Here is a 20209-nt window from a genome sequence, read left to right as displayed (position 1 = left end):
ATTTACATCAGCAATAAGGCCGTAGTGTGTCTCTGAGATTTGGAAAAGCTTGTAGACTTTCCTGTGTACTGTGTTCTCATTTGCAGCTTCTGAGATATTCTCTCAAGGTTTCCAATGTATTCTTCCTCAAATCATTTAATTACCCAAACAATTCCATCATTGCCTAAACTTAAGAGTCTAATGTCATTTGTGATGTACCATTTGAGGCTGGCAGATGTGACACAAGTTGTACTGAAAACCTGCGGCCTTATGAAACAGCAAAGGGATCTTGGCTGGAATATGTACTTGCTCATACAATATAGGTAGTTCCTTTGGAGTTAAGTTTATCATGAATCTGAAGTGTTCTCGAGCGATGTGAATCTCTGTGTCTGAGCTAGATAAATCCCTCCTGCTACTGCTGCTTCTTCAGCTGTCTTAAGTGTTATGTGAAATTACTCTGGTCTGAGAACTGTCTGGAAATACTCCAAGCTTCCCTCTGTGCCAAGTGATGAATAACAATGAAGGCGTTGTGATGTCTCCTATAAACAAACCACATTAACTTGACTTTTCATACTACCTAAAATAGAACTACAGTAGCATACAGGAATTACAGATATTTTCCAGTATCTGTAACCTCCAGGAGTTCTCATGATTCACTCTCATGTGAGAGAAACAAACTCATTTCCAAAGTCTACCTCTGTTATCCTTGATAGCAGGAAGGCAAACACTGTCAGTTTTAACTTTGATTGTCAAAGCTTGGAAAGTGTATTTGCCAAACAAGTTTTCCCTCTTCTTCTAGCAAGAGCAAGAACACTGTCTTCTGAGACACTGTGCTGTATTTATAGGTTCTCACTGCTTTTTATTTGATAAAATATTGCTAATACAAAAATGACAGCATGGAAATGCAAAAAGTAATTGAGGGGAAAGGTGAGGCAGAAGGGAGTGTAATTGGCTGTTGTCTGTATTAGGCATTAAAATCAATAGCTTTATAGTGATGGGTACAGTGAGATTTTAAAGAGGATTAGTTATCTCAGATTTGCTAATATCGTATCCAAGAATTACTTTTGTTAAACTGATCTGATTTCCTTTGTTAGCAGAGTAAGTAGTTGGTTCTTTTAGAGTGAAACAATGTGTAAAACTAGATGATAGCAGAACTTCTGATGTTATATGTTACTGTCTCTTAAATTAAAGAATTGTGATCTCAATTTAATAACTATTCTAACCTGTAATTTTATACATATATATATATATATAATTTGCTTTAGATGTGATCCTGATGTGGTCCATATGTGTCTCTATGTTGTAGTTTGAGCAATGAATTGAATAAATATATAGACTTATTTAATGAATTTTATCCATGTGATAAGGGCTGAAAACACTATAGGATAACATTAGAAATAAAAATGGCCCTGGTAATTTGGAGAAAGAGCCTGAGAGCAACAAGGTGAATTTCTGCTAAAAAAAAAAACACCTACAAACACAGTTTAATAAAGTAACAAATATAAAGAAAATAACTGGTAAAAATAAATGAGTAAGGGAATAGACTTGAAGTGACACTAGTGTGTGAACCACATCACTTTTCTAACAATACTATGGGTTATAAATGATGTAGACCACTTTGAGCAGCTGCTCTTCCTCAGTGCGGAGTTATACCTCTGTTGGGATACCACAACAGACTGAAGTTGCCAGGCTGGTTCCCTTCAGTGTGAAATAAAATACGGTAGCTATATCTCTTAATTTTCTCTTCATACTCTTAATGATCTGGGTCAGGAAAGCTGCTGTGAAACTGAATGAAGGTCGTATTGACACACATGAAGAAGAACATGTGTGACACCCAAGTTGACAATTTTGCTATTCAAAATAGATGGGATACCTCAGGTGAGTCTTGTGTGTTTTCACACAACATGTGAAGAGAGAGAAATAAAGGTGGGGACAGAGGTTTCAAAATGTAAAGCCTTAAAGAAAAGATAGTGATCAGATGTTCTGCTTGGCCAAAAGAAAAATGAATTATCTCAATTTATTTCCCTCCAATAGAAGTAAAGATAATAAGAAAGTACTTTATTAGCTTTTTTTTCAATGCAAATAGAATTGTATCATCATGTAAGCATTTGCCTTTGCAATATGAAATATTGTGTGACTAAATGCTGTTTCAAGATTGTCATCATTGTGATTGGTTTAGAATTAAATGTGGAGGTTGGTGGCCCTGCATGTAGCAGGGGGGTTGGAGATTCATGATCCTTGAGGTCCCTTCCAACCCTGGCCATTCTGTGATTCTGTGTTAGCAGGCACAAAATATAGAGCTGCTCCATTTGTTACATGTATTTCCCATGCTGGATCCAGCAGTGAGGGCACAGTTAGCAAGAGACTATACATGAAAATAATGGAACTTGGCAGGATACCTAAATTCCCGCAGGGAGCTCCTGTCCTTCATCTTTGCAGATATTCTCCTTACTCAGCTGTACATCAGACAACTCCACATCCTTCCCTTTCATTTCCTCTAGAATTAATCCCAGGTCCTCATCTCTCTCAGCCATCTTCCACATTTCATCACATCACAAAATATCCCAAGTTGTTACAGACCAATAAGGAGCATCCACACCAAAATCAATCCATGTGACAAAGTGTTGTCCAAACACTCCTTGAACTCTGGCAGTTTAGGACCATGACCACTGCCCTGAGGAGCCTGTTCCAGATCCCAGCCTCTCTCTGGTGAAGAACCTTTCCCTAACACCCAACCTGACTCTGACCTGATGCTGTTCCATGCTGTTCATTCACCAGCAGCCATTGTTAGTCTCATACTCTTCATCTTCCCAAGAACACCTGTACAGGAGCAGGCACCTGCCCTTGCTAGTGGTAGAGAAGGAGCTGTGTAGTTATTGTGATGATGGATAATTTGGTGGAAATCAGTTTGACAAATTGCTCCTATAGTATTTCACAAAGATAGCCATGTGATGTTTAATCACTGTCTTCTCATCCTGTAGCATACTTTCTGTTACTCCATGTTAAAATACCATTTTCATTATTATTAATATTTTGATACTAATATTTTAATTAATTTGAAGACTCATGCATTCAGGATTGCACCTTGTCCTCAAGACTTGCCTAAATTCACCCATCTCTATCATGTGTAGTTAGAAAACTAAACTCATTTACTACACAATCTTTTTTGCTAATTTAGAGTGGCATTTTGTTCAAAGCAAAGATTTAGTTTTAGTCCAGGATCTTTAAGGTTGGAAAAGACCATTAAGATCATCTTGTACAACCACTGAGCAAGTACAGCAACTGAGAAATTGTCCAAAAAACATTGGCTTGGCTTTTACATTTCATATATATAACATAACTGATGGTTTGAAAACTGTTGTCTGCATTGTGATTCTGTAACAAGGCAATGGCTCCAGGTACTGTAGATACACAATATAAGAGTACCTCACTTGTGGTTAAGAGACCAGCTGTAACAGATGACTGAAATATGAGTGTTAATGAAGGTTAGAGGTTTAAGTGAAAGAGAAATAATACTCAGTTCAGACTTAGTGAAGAGGAGGAATGACATATGGAATCATTTATAGAGCAAAACAAAGTGTCTCAAGAGTTTTCTCTGCATTATGGTGATAAGGAGTGTGTATTTATGTGTATAAAAACCATTTTAAAAAAAGCATCTTTTTTTTCTGTGGAAAATGTATTGGATTATTGTTTTCTGCTATTTAGTTCCTGTTAGAGGAATTGCTTCTTACATCTGTGTGTTTTCAGTCTTTTGTAGAGTTACCTTATTAGTAAAATGCAAGATGTTGAATGGAAGAGGTCCTTGTGGTTGTACCATTGCTGTAGTAACAGTTCTTTATATATATATATAAAAAAAAAATAAAATAAAATTGTGAGTGACATGGGTAAATACGATGGTTCTAGTCCACTGCTGTTAACTGCCCATCTAGGATGTTTTTCTTTACTCTGCTGTGCTGTGTGTCTGTGAATTTTTTGATAGTCATGCTTGGTGAATAGATTGAGAAACTGAGGTCACTTACTGTATTTTATTCAGTTTATTATATGTCACAACAGGAGATGCTCACCTTGCCTTGTAAACTCTGCTATAAGGTATAATTATAGCCGTAGGTGAACATGCAGGCAGCAATCATTGAAAATCAAATGGCTGTGTACGATTTTGTGAGAAAAGGAGAGATGGGAAAGAATGAGAAAAGGAAGGTGGGAAAGCTGTACTTGGGCTGTGCAAACTCCTCCTGTCTCCTGAAGGTGATGGTATTACCTTGAGCACAACTAATCCTAAAAGCACACACAGACCTGATAATAAGGTGTGCATCTGAGACAAGGAGGGAAGATTTTAACTGGTGAAAAAATAGTAGAAAATGTAATTAGCTTGCCTCAAGATTTACTTGTTGTTTCCACTACTAAAAGCTCTGTAATTTTTTATTTGAACACTTCATGGCATCAGGTTACTGTGTTATGTCCCTGGATGCCAATTTCACTTAAACTGCAGTAGTGAGCAAGTCCCTGAATCAAACAGGGAAATTGATTCATACTAGAAAACCAATAATGTAATCAAGTATTTGGCATGACCAATTGCAATTGAATCAATTGAATACTGAAGTTGGAGACAGTGCAAATCAAAAGTACACTTCCTTAAGTGTAACTTAAATATTTCAGATTGAATTAGCTCAGCTCTTTTTATCACAGACACCTTGGCAGAAATATGCAAAGATTTATGTAATGAGGATTACTTTAGTTAGAAACAGGACTTTGCAATATCTGACTCCATTTAAAAGCAAAACATAATTTTTTTTTGCCTTATTTCTTTTTTTTTTCTTTCTTTTTTTTTTTTTTTCTTCAGTATCACTATACTATCTTCTGGAAGTTATTATTAAAAAAATATATAATTTGCAAATAGCAGATCTTGTGCTAGAAAGCTTCACTGAAAACTAACCTTCTAATTAAAGCTTATTGAGAAGGAAATAGGAGGTAAAATTTCTATTCATTTCAAAGTATTCTCAGCTGCATTTATGTCATAAGTGTGTGGAAATGATTTTGATTAGTTCTTCTCAAAAAGAAATGCTTGGTCTCTTGAAAGTAAAGCACTAAATTGATACAACTAACCTAAAAATTGCCAGTCAGTTTTGAAAGCTTTGGTGCATGTGTAACAATTCTCACTTGGACATACATATTTCATTATAATACCATATCTTTAAAAAAGCTTTATAATGCTTATGTTAAATCTGAATCTGGCAAAATTCATTTTGTATTATTTGAAATACAGTAAGAGTAAATGCTTATTTTGTATACCTTCATCTATTTTCTGTTATCCAGGCAACCTTCTGTAATGTTTTTCATTTGAATAGTGGCCACCTGTGGTGTCTATTTGTCCTGATGTGTACACCCATATGTAGGCAGTGTCAGTCTGTAATCCAAACAGAAATTTCATTTAACCAAACCCAAGTCTGCTGATCCTATCTCAGTAGGTGTAAATTAAGAAACTTGTGGAGCTGATGATGGTTTGGGCTCACAGGCTCCAGAGCTAAAATACTTGGCAAGGCTGTATTACAAAGCTATTTTAATTAACAAGGGATATGCTAGCCCAATATAAGGGTGTAATTGCTGACAAATCATATTTAACTGGTTTGAAAATATATTTCAAGATGATAGCATAGCATAAAATAGGACACCAATACACAGTACCACAAATCTAGAATCACTGCACAACCTGTTGATTATTGGAACTGTCACTTCTACTTTAAAGAGGAGATGAGGATGTTTGTGCAGAATGTGTGTAGGGCCACTGGGAGGAGAGACAGTAAAAATTGTTCAGCATTTATGAATCAAGTAATGGTTCTTAAGTTTATAAAGTTTGTCTACCATCTCCACCAGACATCTTAGAGAGGAAATATGACTGTCCATGCTTTGCAAGCCCCTTCCCCAAATACCACACTTGTGTCCCTCTTTAATGAGGTAACATCTGGAAAGGGTATTGCTGTGTTCAAAATGGAAATTTTTCAGTAAGTTAACTCCTCTGTGTTGTATCTTTGACAGTATTTCTTCCTTTTGGTTTGAGCTTAGTACAGTTAAGCAAGATAAAGCCTATTCGTTTAGTCTGTAAATCACTACCTTCAGGAGGAATTTTTCTGATGCCTTCAGCTGAATGGGGCAACCAAATCAAGACCTTCAGTACAATGGAGAGCTGGCATGGAAAAGAAGGAGCACATGTGCTGCTGGTCCACATTTGGGAGTTGCTCAGTATTCAGTTGTGTTTTAGGGAAACCCCACGCTGAGCTGATGCTGGGGCTGTGCAGTTGGGCATGGTTGTGGTTGGCTTTCCTTGTTAAAGTTGACTCAACATTATGACTTAAGAACACTACTTCCTGCTGCTCCACATCCTTTCATTAAAGTTAGGGGCAAGAGAATGTTTCTGCAATGTAATTTGGGTCATACTGACACCAAACATTGTGTTGCATATTAGAAATCCCATTCCTAGTTCATGCCTAAATGAAGGAGCTGAGAGAATTAGATGCATTTGAGGCACAGTAGCTGCATGCGGATTGATGTTACCTGTTTCTGCTACTGTTCCAGGTTCCAGATAACTCCCACAGACTTAAGTCGTCTATCTCCATGCTATCTTGGTTGCATAAGGACAAACTGTGCTTTGTTTGCAGAATCACTCCACCTTATCAGGATACAAGGAGCGTGGCATTAAGTAGTGACTGACATGCTGGAGAGTCCCAGACCTTGTGCTTATGGCTGCCTGGGGACAGTACTGCCATGCACAGCACATGCACTGAGCCAGATGGTGATGTACAGAGCTCGTAGTTGACGGCTTGCCAGTGAATGAAAAGAGTGATGCTTAATGGAAGATTAATTTAAGCAACTACATTATTATTGATAACTTAATAGGACAAAGGGAGGACTGGTGTGTCTTAAGTATGTTAAAAACATGTGAGGACAAACGGTGTTTGCATGGTCACCAGGGATGCCTGAATAAACATGCATTTTTCGTTTCCTTATGTAACTTCCTGGGAGAGGAGCTTTGGGGAACAGGGTGAATGTGCTGCCTGTCTCTGTCAGGAAGAAGAGCTGCTCTGCAAGAAAGCTTTTCTGATCAGTATTTCCCTATCCTGTTGCACAGCTGTTTTTGTAGCTTTGATAAAACAGGGTAAAGTGAGAAAATACTCTGATTCCTCATGATCTTCTACAAAATGCTAAAATATATATATATATATATATATATATATATATATATATATATATATATATATATATGTGTTTATGTTTCAGGCTTCTGCTAGGCCACCTGTCTTGGCTTCCTAGCCTTCTGGCCTCTGTCTGCCCTTTAGATGACAGATTAGCTGTGAACATCCTCTATAAAAGGAAATAGTGTTCTATAAAATTCACACCAGGGTTTCCAATTTAGTACCCGAGTCAGGACATCCTAAAATAAGATTTGTTTCAAAAATAGGTCAGGGGGATGTCAGGGTTAAAAGCAAACAATCTACTGATGTCAGATTATTCTGTGAGAAAACATGCATGGAAAAGGGGTTTAGAGTCTTGTTCAGGTGCAGTAGTTTTTTTGCTGATGGGGAGTAAAGCAAAGCAAAACAATAATAGCATGTTCCTTGAATCAAGTGTGATAAAGAAGAGTTCCTATATAGCAAAACAGGAAGTTTAAAAAAGGCCAAACAATTGATCTTTGAGGACAGGAATGATATTTTAATTTTAACCTTTTTGTTTTGGCTTTAATTTAGTTTACAAAGTGGTGCAGATCAATGTCAGTAAACAAGTGTATATGCTTAAATATGAAGAGATATTAAAATACCTTTCTACAGAAGAAATGCTGAGAACTTCAACTGCCTGAGGTGTGTAAATCACATTGTTTATCTACTTACATGACTTGCTATCTCCCCAACATGTTTTTTTTGTGTGTGAGTAGTGCAGCAAACCCCTTTATTTGAGCTTTCCCAAGAATATGTCTAAGGATCTTTTCTCCCTTCCTTTGTTTAAATGTATCTTTTGGAGGTGCTATGTTGCAGATCCGGTCTGTGATTGAGAACGTTTTGTTTTGAAAGCCTAAGAAAAAACAATCAGTTCTCTAACATGAATACCTTTTGGCCCCAAATCAAACTCTATCTCAACAGAGACCTGACTTAAGCGTTTGCATCTTTAATCCATTTAAAAAACAAACAAACAAACAAATTTTATTACTTGGTTTGCATTTTAATAAAATCATCCAGATTTATGTACTTGGTAATTAGGTATAATAAAATCTGATGATGTTAATCTAATCTGAGGGGATTTAAAAACAGTCCTATTGTGAATTCTTTTTAGTAATATAATTGAATGATACAAGGGCAAGCTTAATGATTTTTTTTGTGTGCATCAGTTTTGATATTCAGAATAAGCTGACAATCTTAGGTGCTAACTATTAAATAATAGGGGAAAAAATAACAAATTGGTAAGCACTGCTATTAACATTTATGTCCTATCTTTTCTAAATTTCTGGCTTCAACTTCTAACCATTGAATTTTGCTATATCTTGCTATATTTTGCTGGAATGAAGAGCATTGTAGTCCCAGCGCTTTGTGTCTGGGTACTTAAAGGATGTGATCAAGTCGTTGCTTCAGTTTTACTTTGTTAAGCTAAGAAGATTGATTTTTCTGGAGTCCTGCACCATCAAATGTCTGAATCATTCCTGTATTCATCTTTGATGTCACTGTAGTTTGTCAATGCTCTTCTTAACGTATTGCCTTGAGATCTGGCTATGCCTTTCTAAAAGAAAATGCAGCATTGCCAAAAACAGATAACAGAAGCTCTTCTCTCTTATAATCTTTTCCTGCTTCATATTGCTCCTTTTAAACACCCCAGATTCACATAAGCCCCTCTGGGCAAACAATTCTCAAGAACCCATGTTCAGTTGATCATCCTTTCCTGGTTACCAGAACAGAAGTCATTGTCTTTGTTCCTGTGCATGACTTTACATTTTCTTATCTTCAAATACACTGGGATTGCTTGTGTCCACATCACCATGCAACATAGATTGCTCTGCAACAGTGAACACTACCCTTTCTGTTATTTGCCTCTTCTCTAACATTTGTGTCTTCTGTCAAGACTTTATTTTCTTCCAGAAGTGTTATATTGAAGTGCCTTCATTTGTTGATGTGAATGTGATCAGCATATGTTGCATTGACACTGTTTATTATTATCAGCCAGACTTGTAATACCATCAGAAATTTTACCATTGGTTGCCATTATCTAATGTAAGTGCACTCGTATTAAAGTATCATTACTATTATCAACATTTTATTGACTGAATCCTGCTGTAGGCAGTTTTGTTTTACGTAGCACTTTTATGTGGTTGGCAGGCCCTGTAAGATGGAAGTTTGCGCATTTATACATTTTCATAGTGATGCAGGCTGACTTTCATTCATTGTCCTAACTCTTCCAGAGTACTCTCTGATCTTCTGAAAATTCTTCAGAGTTCCTCTGCCACTTGTTTTTCAAGCTGATAGGTCAAGTCTTTTTAAAAAAATATCAAACTTCAGTAAGTTCATTACAGGATTCTCCTTACTTACTGCTGAAATAAAGTAGAATTTCATCGACCTTATTGTCTGTCTGCACCTGATTATCCGTGTGTAAAGCAGTTAAATGAACTGCTCATTGAGCATTTCTGCTGTGCCCTCATTATTTCTGAGGATTTAATAGCAATACAGTTATACTGTTTTATTAGTTTACTTAAATGCAGTCTTTTCTCATCACTGTTCTACAATGCTTTTATTCCCGATTCTTACAGCTGTCATAAGTGTTCTTCTGTGTAATTTTGCTTCTTAAATTACTTTTCTCTTAGATTGCAGCTTATGGCTTATCTCCTAATCATTGCATATTTTGTTTAAATATTTCCTTTCCTTAGCTTTCTGTTCCTCTAAAATAGCTGATATGTCTATATACCTCTATATGGATATATATATTGATATGTGTACATAAGTATGTATATTTTTGCAGATGACTGTTCTGTGTTGCCTCTGGCAGCATAAAATATGAAGTTTCCAACCAGCTTCATCTGAACTTGATGTATGGTCTTTAATTTATCAAAATAAATTCCATAGCATTATTTATTATCACTGAAGGCAATGTGGTGAATACAACATTTGTAAGCAGAAAGCTTTTGTTTTCAGGGTCTAGAAAAAGCAAAGCCAATATTGGTATTACTTGCTAGTCAGATTTAAGGTTTCTGAACACTCTTGCAAGATTTTGTAAACCATCATTTCCTAGCTCTAGGAGCGATTTTGCAATCTTCCTGCCTCTTGATGGCATGTGGGATTTGGAGGAGAGTGGATTATGTAAAAGGAGATCTGTAGCCTCTTCATTTGCATCCTTGACCTGCTTAAGGCTTGGGCAGTACCTTGATGAAGGACTGCTGTTGGTGGTCTCAGAGGAACAAGCAATTAAGAAATATACTGGAGTTTTGAAAGAACTACATGGACTAAAGTGAAGATCATGTTCCCAAACCTCTGATTCAATGGAAAGCATCCTCTATCTTGATACAGAGCTATACACTGCCAAAAGGCTTTTTCACAACTCTCTGGGAGGCAGATTCAGCCACATACAGTACCTCTCATCATTCACAGTGGAAGGCAGAGGAGCTCTCCCTCTGGGCTGATATGGATGGGGAATGCCTGTGGTACCTGGCTCCTGGTCTGGGGCTGCTGGGGGACATGGGGATTTGGTAATGCTCAGCTGGTTTAGGATGACACAATATGCGATGTTCTCATTTAGGCCTCCATCTGAGCTGAACAAGGAAGACAAAGAAGGAGCTATTTCTACTTGCCTTATTGAGGCAGTTATCAATCCAGAACAGCAAAAAAGGCAGAAGGCTTTTAGATTCAAGTAATGCAAGTCCTCTGTGAAAGCACAAAGGAGAAAAGACCTTTTAGAAAAGACTTTCTTATAAAAAGAAAAATATTGGGAAAGTAGAACAGATCCTCCTCCGCAAGAAATAATCTCTTTGTATCGTTTTTAATTAGCTGGCTGCATTTTCACCTTTGTTGGTGTACTTAATGCACTTAGGCAAGTACAAGGGAATCTTGATATTTTTATTTTTTATTTTTGTTGTTTTCATCACAGATATGTTACATCTGTTTCCTCTTAAGGAAAGTTAGTGCTGCTTTTTGTCCAGCAGGTGGAACACTTGCTGCAGTGTGTATAGCTCAGCAGCCTGTCTATATAGAAACGTTTTAAAAAGAAATCAGGTTTTTTAGGCTGCCACAGCAAGCAGATGTTGTTAAATACAGTTCTTAATTGATGTGTTATTTGCAGTGACTCTATTAGTCAAGGAAACATAATGGTAAGTAAAAGAGAAGGCTATCTGTGCTACAAAACTTAAAACCATAGCAACTGAATCTAGGAGATGCCACTAGGGTAAATCCTAGCTGTATAAATAGCTGCACTAGACCTGCTGGGTTTTGTTCTATATTCACATTATCATTGTATCTCTACAAAGTATTTCCTCTTGAGTTCAAGACACACGCTTCCCTAAAGCTCTGCATCTGGGAGATTCAGAAAGACTTAAAGTTTGCTGGGACAGTGGTATTAATGTTTTTCATCAGGGAAATTTATTTCAAGGAGCCATGAGTTACAGTATGTCCTGTGTAATATACACAGTATATTACATATTACAGGAAATGAATGTTTGGAGAGGTGAAATAGAGCCTGGAGTGATTTATTGACAGTGTACATGTTAAGCATTTTTATGTGATTGGTATGAGTTACAGTAAGAGATTGCAAAGGACATTGGATATAGTGATGTTAAAATTGCCTGTGCTAACTAGGCAGTTATTTTGCTAAAGCACGCCTTAGGATTTACACAAACAGGCTTGTCTTTGCCAAGCATAACCTGTGAAAAAAATGAAATTGAATACACTTCAGAATTACTGTATTGTGCTTTTGAAGTGCACAAATAGGTTGATGGATGTAATCCTAGCACAAGCACACAATCGTCTTTTACACTTTCATACTACCACTGTAATGCCTATGTGTTTGTCCTCCTGCCAACGTGTGTCTGCTATTGCCAAACACAGCTGACCTTTTTTTTGTTTTTAATCCCCAAACCCTAAGTACCTGGTCAACTCGTGTCTCTGTTTGTTGAAGAGAAAATCTTACTGTCTTTCTCTTGTCACTGAAGTGGCATCCCAGGGAAATCTTTGGTGTTACGTGGAGTACAGTAATGAGAATGAAAGAAATAACGAGAATGAAAGAAATAATTAATGGACTTACTAATGTATGTAAATTTTGGAGAACCCAAACAGAAGAATATGCTAAAAGCTGTAATATTCATGTGACTTCAGAGCTCAATGCCTTTCTGTGTTTCACTGAATTGGTGATTTGTCCTAGAAATAACAGTGACAGACAAAGATGTCTTCTTATGGTAGTTAGGGTATGGTTATTTAGAAGATGAGAATGGTAGGGTTGATTTCAGGTGTACTGTAACAATTACTACATAGGAACAGGATTATGGCTACCAGTGATGTTTGAAAGGGCCTTTTCAAGAAAGCAGAAAACAAGGATATATTTCCATTAAACTGAAGAGCTTGGCTTGAATCATACGACTGAATCTGTCAAACAGTAGGTTGTGCAATTCTATCATAACTCAACAAAACATATTTGTTTGCCAAGCCTGGATCTTTTTATCAAATATCTACAGACATTACTCCTGAGGAAATTCAGAAGTAGGATTAATAAATTTCCCTACTGAGCGTGCTGGCTGCAAGCTAGATGTTCTTCAGCTTATGCTGGTTATACAGAAGTGCTATCTAAATTATCAGTGGTTGTGTGTCTAAAACTATAACATCAATTTTGTGCTGCCAATGCTACTATTCCCCCTCACCCCCTCAAAAAAACAAACAAAAAAAAACCCAACCAACCAAAAAAAAAAAAATTTTTTTTGCCCTTTAGATTTTGCTTTCCTGAGGTAACAAAAATGATGACATTATATGTAGTAGAAAAAGAAACGTTATGAGGAGAATTCATGAGACACTCCTAGCATTTATTGCAATTCATTATGTAAACGTTGAGTCTGTTGTCAAATTCTTAATGTTATTAATTCAGATGAATTACTGTTAATTTTTAAATGTAGTTGCTGTTGGGCTTTAACATCTTGCTTAGTTGTGTTTTTGATGCAGTGATAACATCCTGCAGCTGACCAAGCTATTGCGCTCGGGCAGGCCTGCTGCTCACAGGGTCGTAGAGTCTTATCATAGAATGACTTAGGTTGGAGGCTCATCCAGTTCCAACCCTTTGCCATGGGCAGGGCTGTGTATACCTGAAGGCTCAGTGATTCTCAGAACATTGAGTATTGCTGCTATTAGTTTTATTTAAAAGGGGAAAATTGTAAAGGTCTGCCCTGCTGTGGTCAAACATAGTAGCAGAAACTTTGACTTTATGCCTGCTGTATCTGATGGCAGCTGTTCAGCTGTGATTCAGATGACTTGCAGCATGTTCAAATACAGGGAGATGTAAACAGTCACTGCAAATAACTGTGCTAAAGTGATATGTACACCTTTAATAACAGCACAGTGTAGCAGCTGTTAGTGATTTCATCTAACTGCATCACAGCTGAACTCCATGAGGCAGAAGGTGCTATAGGGCAAAGAACAAAACTGGATGGTAGTTGCCTGTGGAAGCTTTGTGAGCTGATCTATAGCTATGGAAGACAATTGTTGTTTCTCAGAAAAGGTTTCTGTTCAGTGGTAGTTCTGCCTTTTCTGAAATGAATAAGCTGAATCTCATACCAGATTTTGAGAATCACGCAATGGGATTTTAGAGTTGGAACATAATTTTTCCTTTGCTTGTCTTGGCATTAAGCTCTAAGGTTGTATGATTGATATCTGTGATATGGATTTCTTCTAAAGAGAAAAAAGGAAGCATTCAGATTGGCATTTTTATCCAACTCCATGTTTTCTCTGAAACAAAGATATTAATGAAGAGGAAGCATTTGTGCTTCACCCATACCCTCACCTTAAAACAGTGCTAATATAGCAATGTATTGTTCCCCTGACAGTGAAGGGAGATGCTTTTCCTTTGCCTGCTCTGTGCTCTAGAGATCACTGTGATGGAAGAGAGGCTTTGGAAGAGCTATAAGGAATTCTGTGTGGTTCCACTGTGCGGAGCTGAGTTAAGCATCCTTACAGAGCTTAGCATTCCCTAGACTGTTAGACTTGTTCTAAAAACAGAAGTAGGAGGATGGGACCTCTATAGAAATAGGTAGGGAGTAACAAAGTGTTTGGAAGCAGGTTTTTCAGAATGCTACATTCTCCCTTCTCTCTTATTTATTCTTCTATTACTCCAATATACTCTGCTCCTTTTATTTTATTCATCAGCAAAAAGAGAGAAAAGGAATAATTTTCTTTCGTGGAAGAGAAAACCTGGGGTTAAATGTTGCAGAATTTGCTGTTTCTATTCGTTGTGTCACTAGACACATACCTGCAACTACAGATTTCAAATGGCACATTACTGATCTTACTACTTAAAAAAGGGAAATAGTAAGCTTTAAGTGTTAATGCTACAGAGGTGATGCTAATACAAATTTTGAAATCTTTGTAAATCTGCACTTTGTAGTGACAAAAAAGAGATGTTCTAAAGCCATATAAAACAAGGCTGGTTTGGTGGGACTTAAGACTGTGAATTTAAATATTTTTGGTTTAGGTGTTATCCTCTTTTAGAAGTAGATTTCTCCCACTGCTCTGGAAGTCTGTTCCATATGGGCCCATCTTAGTTTTTCTTTTTTTATACTTTCTTTGTGATGTAGGAGAACCTTCAGAACATAATTAACACATTTATTTTTGGTGGTGTACTTGCACAGGATTGTAGAAACAGGCTGTCTTATAGAGTTGCCTACACTGCAGGGTGAGCCAGAAAACTTTTTCAATAAACAACTGTAGGGTTCAAGAGAATATCTGTAAGGATTAAATAGCATTGTAAATAAATAACTTTCCCTCCATCTAGCTTGCTTTTGTGTATTTGAGATTTGTCACTTGATGCATAATCATGCATCAATATTATGCTTAAGTATCAAAGCGCTGTGATTTCTGGGAGTTCAGAACTTGGATGTGGGAGAAGATGAAAGAAAGGTGGTCAGAGACAGTGGGATCTGTGAGTGCCCTCAATGCCCTGACATCAAATGGCCTGGCAATCTTTTTTTTTTCCTATTTTTTTTTTTGTGAAGTTTTGTATTGTTGCAATTCACAGGGTACATCTTGTTAAAAATGCATGGGAAGAATTAGATTTAGAAATCACTTTCAAAACCATCTGGAAGTTTTGGAACGTGGAAGAACAATTCAGTACATTTTAGGTAACATACTGAAAATGCAGGTTTCTTCTTTTGCAGGTGTAAAGTCTTGCACCTGGGAAGGAATAGCAGAATGAATCAGTACAGGTTGTGACATGATGATGGAGAGGAGCTCTGCATTGAAGGACATGTGGGGTCCTGGTGGAGAACAGGTTGGCCATGAGCCAGCAGTGTGCCCCCTTGGCCAAGAAGGCTAAGGGGATCCTGGGGTGCATTAAAAGGAGTGTGGCCAGCAAGTCAAGGGGAGTGATCCTCCCCCTTTTCTCTGCCCTGGTCAGGCCTCACCTGGAGTACTGTATCCAGTTCTGGGTTCCCCGGTACAAAAAGAAGACAGGGATTTCCTGGAGACAGTCCAGCGGTGGACCACAAAGATGATGAAAGACCTGGAACATCTCTCCTATGAGGAAAGGCTGAGTGACCTGGGCCTGTTCAACTTTGAGAAAAGAAGACCCATAGGGAAGCAGCCATAAACTGGAGTGTAGGAAGTTCTGCTCCAGAGGAACTTGAGAAATGCTTGTCCAGTTATCCATTCACAGGGTGTAATTCCTTTATAGGTTTTGAACCCAATTTGTTTTGCCACCATATTACTCAAGTGTGCACACACTCTGTGCTTTCTGCTGTATGCTTGTTAAAGGGACTCTAATATAAGAATGATGTCAGTAAACTCGTGTGTGTTCAGTAGAGGGCCATTAAGGCAGTTTGGGGACCAATTTAACATGACATCCATGGGACAGAGTACTTGAATGGTGGGCTTTCTGTAGTACAGCACAAATGCATGCTCTGCACCAGAGTACAGGGATTTATGGCTGGGTGGCTTGCTGAAACCTGTGGGATGTTGTCCTTACCCCATAGCTGTGGGACCTATGAAAATGCAGCTCTGTACTTGGGAGATGGCTCAGTGCCACACACCTCTCATACTCATACTAGCTGAGCGCTTGGAGGGGCTAGACTTATTACAGGGTTCTAAGACCACTGGGCAAAGCTCTCAGTTATGCAGTCTGATTTTTGAGAGGCAGGAGTTGAAATCAGTGATTCATGTATGTCCCTTTCAACTTGGGATATTCTGTGATCTAGGACTTCTGCATAGCTATGACTGGTGTAAAAGGCAGAAGTCAGATTGACGTCAAGCTTGTCTTGCAAATATGGGAGATGAAAATCTCTCTTCCCCCTCTGGGTGGCTGTGCTGAAAAACAGCTCTACGTGCTTTCAGGCTCTTTGCTACAGAACGTTTTTTGTAGCTCTGGCATTTGCTTCAATGCTGGTAGTACAGCCTTCTCCTGGAGGGATCCCTTCTAACTTGGGGCATTCTATGGTTCAATGAAATCAGCACCCTAAAATCTTGATATTTAAAAAAAAGGTTAATTTATTCTTTTGTTTGAAATAGTCTGTTTCTGACCTCTGGATGGGATGCAGATGTAGGATGTTGTGGAGAAGATCAGAAACACAGTGTGAGAAGAATCCTTTTTCTATTTAGAGATAAATTTTTATGAGCAGAGTCTCCTAACTGTCATCCTACTTATTTATTTTCACAGTCGAGCACTGTTAATTCTGGAACTCATTCTTACATTTTTCATATAGTTTTAATTTTCTTTCTGCTGCTCTGAATTATGTATTATGGGGCTGAGAAGTCCAGCAAAGTATACTGAAGAGAAGAAAAAAAACCCCTCGTAATTTGGCCATGATATATGCTTCAGTGCTTTGGTTTCAAAATCACTTTCTATTTCAGACAAATATTTCTTTTTTCATATACACACTTAAATATGAATATATTATGTGTTGTATTTTAGGCATTATATTATGCTCTGATTCACAAGAGCATTGTTCCATTTTCACATAACTGCGGCAATTTAAATGAAACAATATTCTAAACTGCAGTGTTTCTCAGTAAGGTTCCTAGTAATATGTTACTGCATCTGTCATGTAATTTAAAATGAGTAATATAACACAATTTTTCATTACATAATTTGATACTTTGCATAAAATTTTGGCCTGGGTACGGGATTTGGAACTGCTCCTAAACTCTCCCAAATGTAGTGTTGGATTTCCACAGTTTCTGAACATTAAGCAAGTCCTGTATTATTGAAACAACAAAACCCTTTACCTGGTATCTAACTTAAGCAAAAGAATTGGTGCCACTGTTTCAGGGATTACTTTGTCTCTCTGGTGCATTAATCTCTGCCTTTATTTTGCCCTGTTTAATGCAGCAACATAGCGATTTCTTGAGAAAATGTTTGCATAATAATATTTGCACAATGTTTTGTATGCTGTCTTTGCTAATGCAGTTGATCTATCTCCCTAAAAGGTAATTTCAGATTCCAAGAGGTAACAAACTTGTGATACACATAAGCTATTACGCGGGCACTGGGGGCACAAAATAAGATCTTAAATACACTTTTTTTTAAAGCTTATATAAAATGTTTCTCTACAGTGTTGAACTGTCTTATGAATGAAAATGTTTCTACCGGGAAAGTCTGCATATAGAAGATACTGCAGAATATCTGTATGTACAGTTTAAAGAGACTGAGACTGTGGTAAGGGAGTGGTCAGCCTGTTGCTTAAGTTCTACAGTGTGTTTGCTGTTGCTATAGGTACAATAGAAAATGGTATTACACTAACATCAATGTTTGCTTTCAGCTTGGGCCATAGTGACTGAAGCAAACTGTAGCTGGAACACGTTTGAGCTGAAAGAGTCAGCATCCATCACCTAAGTATCGTCTATGTGGCTCTGATTTTTCTTTTAGCCCTTCAAAGGTCTTGGATCAGGTAAGACAGCTTTAATTTTTGTCCTAATTATTCTTTCTATACAGTGATGATATAAAAGAATGAAATCGTCTTCTGATTACACTGCAGCATATTGTATTTGTTTTTTATTTTAGTTTGAGCAAAAAATCTTTGTTTGCAGCATTCTAACAAATATAAAATTTTTGTGTTTGTTTATTTGAAATCTTGTCTTTGTCCCAATATTGTAAACCTATTCCGGAGAAGTTAATCACATTTCCTTAGACACGTGCTTATTGCTAGTTAATTCCTTTTTCTTTTATTTATTTATTTATTTTTACTAAGAAGCTTAATATCAAACTTCTGCATTTGGAAAAAAAAAAAGTGGTTATGAGTACATGTTCAAAATAGATCATATTAAGAGATATCACTTTTAAAAGTTATGGTGCATGTTTAGAGGTAGCACAATCTGTTAGAGTATAAAATTGTGAAAAATATGCAAATGAGAATGAAGAGCTTCATATTTCCCTTTGTGACTATCACCTGCAGTCCTCCCTACTCTTTGTGCTTTTAATCCAGATGGAAAACTTTGTGCTTGTGAAAATTTTTTTTCAAAGTTGTTACCAACTTCACTGCTTGCACAACTCAAGTGAAGTTGAGAGGATTTAGCTGACAGAAATCTTGATTTTAAACACTTTAAAAAGCCCATAAACCACATTGAGGTAGAGAAACCAAAACCACTTACTGGTTTACATGATCTGTCTTGTAAATTTTCTCCCACTCAGTTAATGAAAAGCACCATTTCATATATTTATAGTGCTGGCCGTGAGCCCAAGCACAGTCATTGTCAACTTTGCCATCTACTGCTCTTGCCTCTTGGCTGAATGTGGGGTATACATTAGCAAGCAGTGTTAGTATATATATTTATATTATATATAAATATTGTCTGCTTACTGTACTGTAAGTTCAGGTTCATGGATTTTTCCACTGTGGCAGAATATATGAAGAGTATTCCATCCAGAGTCTATGAAAAAGGGCACTAGAGTGTTGTTGAATGGCCAAATACATCTTCAAAAACGTTGCTTGTGACATTAGAGAAAAAGAGTACTCGGCATCTCTTTCTCTCTAAAAAAAGATCAAAGTGTTTCACTTCTATAGCTCCCAAGCTCTAATTCTGAATGACTGTTACCTACAGCTATGCAGATTTCTAGGAATAAAAGGACAAAATAAACAAGTTGTGGCTGCTGTTGGGAAAAAGAGCTGTGAAGCTCTTGATGTAAGATATTTGATTCATAAACTTCTCAGTTCAAATACTATGTTTAGACTGCTGTACTGGTTAGCCTTCATCACCTATCTTCTGTGGTTTCCTGAAGGCATTCTGTATTAAGCAGCAGCAGTTATATTCTTTCCATAAAAAAAAAAAAAACAAATTATATAGTTCAAACTTTCCAAATGTTCCTAGGAAAGTCTATGCATTACCAGTGAAAACAGAATCTTACTGTTCTTGGGACCATATGAACAAGTTGTTGGACGTGGTTTCTGCCTTAGCACCTGCAGGTTTTTATATAGAGTGGCAAAGTGCAGTGAGGGAATTGAACCTTTTTATCTGTCATGTCCTCTGTATCCCACCTTTCTGCTTAAGTGACAAGGTATAGAAACAGCTTCAGTTATAAGATAAACTGTAAGGATTAAGGCTGCAATGGATACTAGCTCATGCAGTCTGGAACCTCTTCAAGCAGTTTCTCTAGTTTTGTTTCATAGTTTCTCAAGTCAGTTCACCTTACGTCTGTGAAGAATCAACTCATGGCTAGTAGAGTTATTTCTCAAGATGAAAGATATTTGATTGAAGGAGTTGTTGATTTTTTTCTTTTTAAATAAAAACATTGCTAATTTTAATGCGGCCAAATGTTGCAATGAATTCTTATATACTGGCCTATAAAGTGTAAGGCTAGGAAAATTGACTATCCGTACATTAAGATGTGTTCAGATCACTCTTTCATGGAGAAATTTCTGTATTGTTATTCCCAATGTTGAAGAGCAAAGATGAAAGGACATGCTTGGATGACATGATCATTGCATTGTCTTTTAGATTCAGTAAATTAAAATGAAAGTCAGCACACAAATATATATATTTTTTTTTATATTGTGTTTGGTAGTCAGGAACCAGACTCGAAGTTAGTT

The 20209-nt window shown here is 37.1% G+C and overlaps 1 protein-coding gene across 2 annotated transcripts in view; it reads left to right on the top strand.

Annotated features, from left to right (window-relative positions):
- The window catches only part of LOC125691128 (lipoxygenase homology domain-containing protein 1-like), a 221619-nt gene that overhangs the window by 3436 nt on the left and 197974 nt on the right, over positions 1–20209 (top strand). Inside the window, exons 3-4 of one of the 2 annotated variants that reach the window (XM_048940117.1) lie at positions 17739–17841; positions 17945–18073. The gene's annotated coding sequence lies outside the window, so the exon portion shown is untranslated. The remainder of the gene's footprint in view (positions 1–17738; positions 17842–17944; positions 18074–20209) is intronic. The other variant, XM_048940118.1, reaches the window with a different exon arrangement.

This window comes from Lagopus muta, chromosome 3 (assembly GCF_023343835.1).
Source record: "Lagopus muta isolate bLagMut1 chromosome 3, bLagMut1 primary, whole genome shotgun sequence".
NCBI lineage: Eukaryota > Metazoa > Chordata > Aves > Galliformes > Phasianidae > Lagopus > Lagopus muta.
Note: the sequence above shows the minus strand (reverse complement) of the source record. Positions and strands in the feature narration are given on the sequence as shown.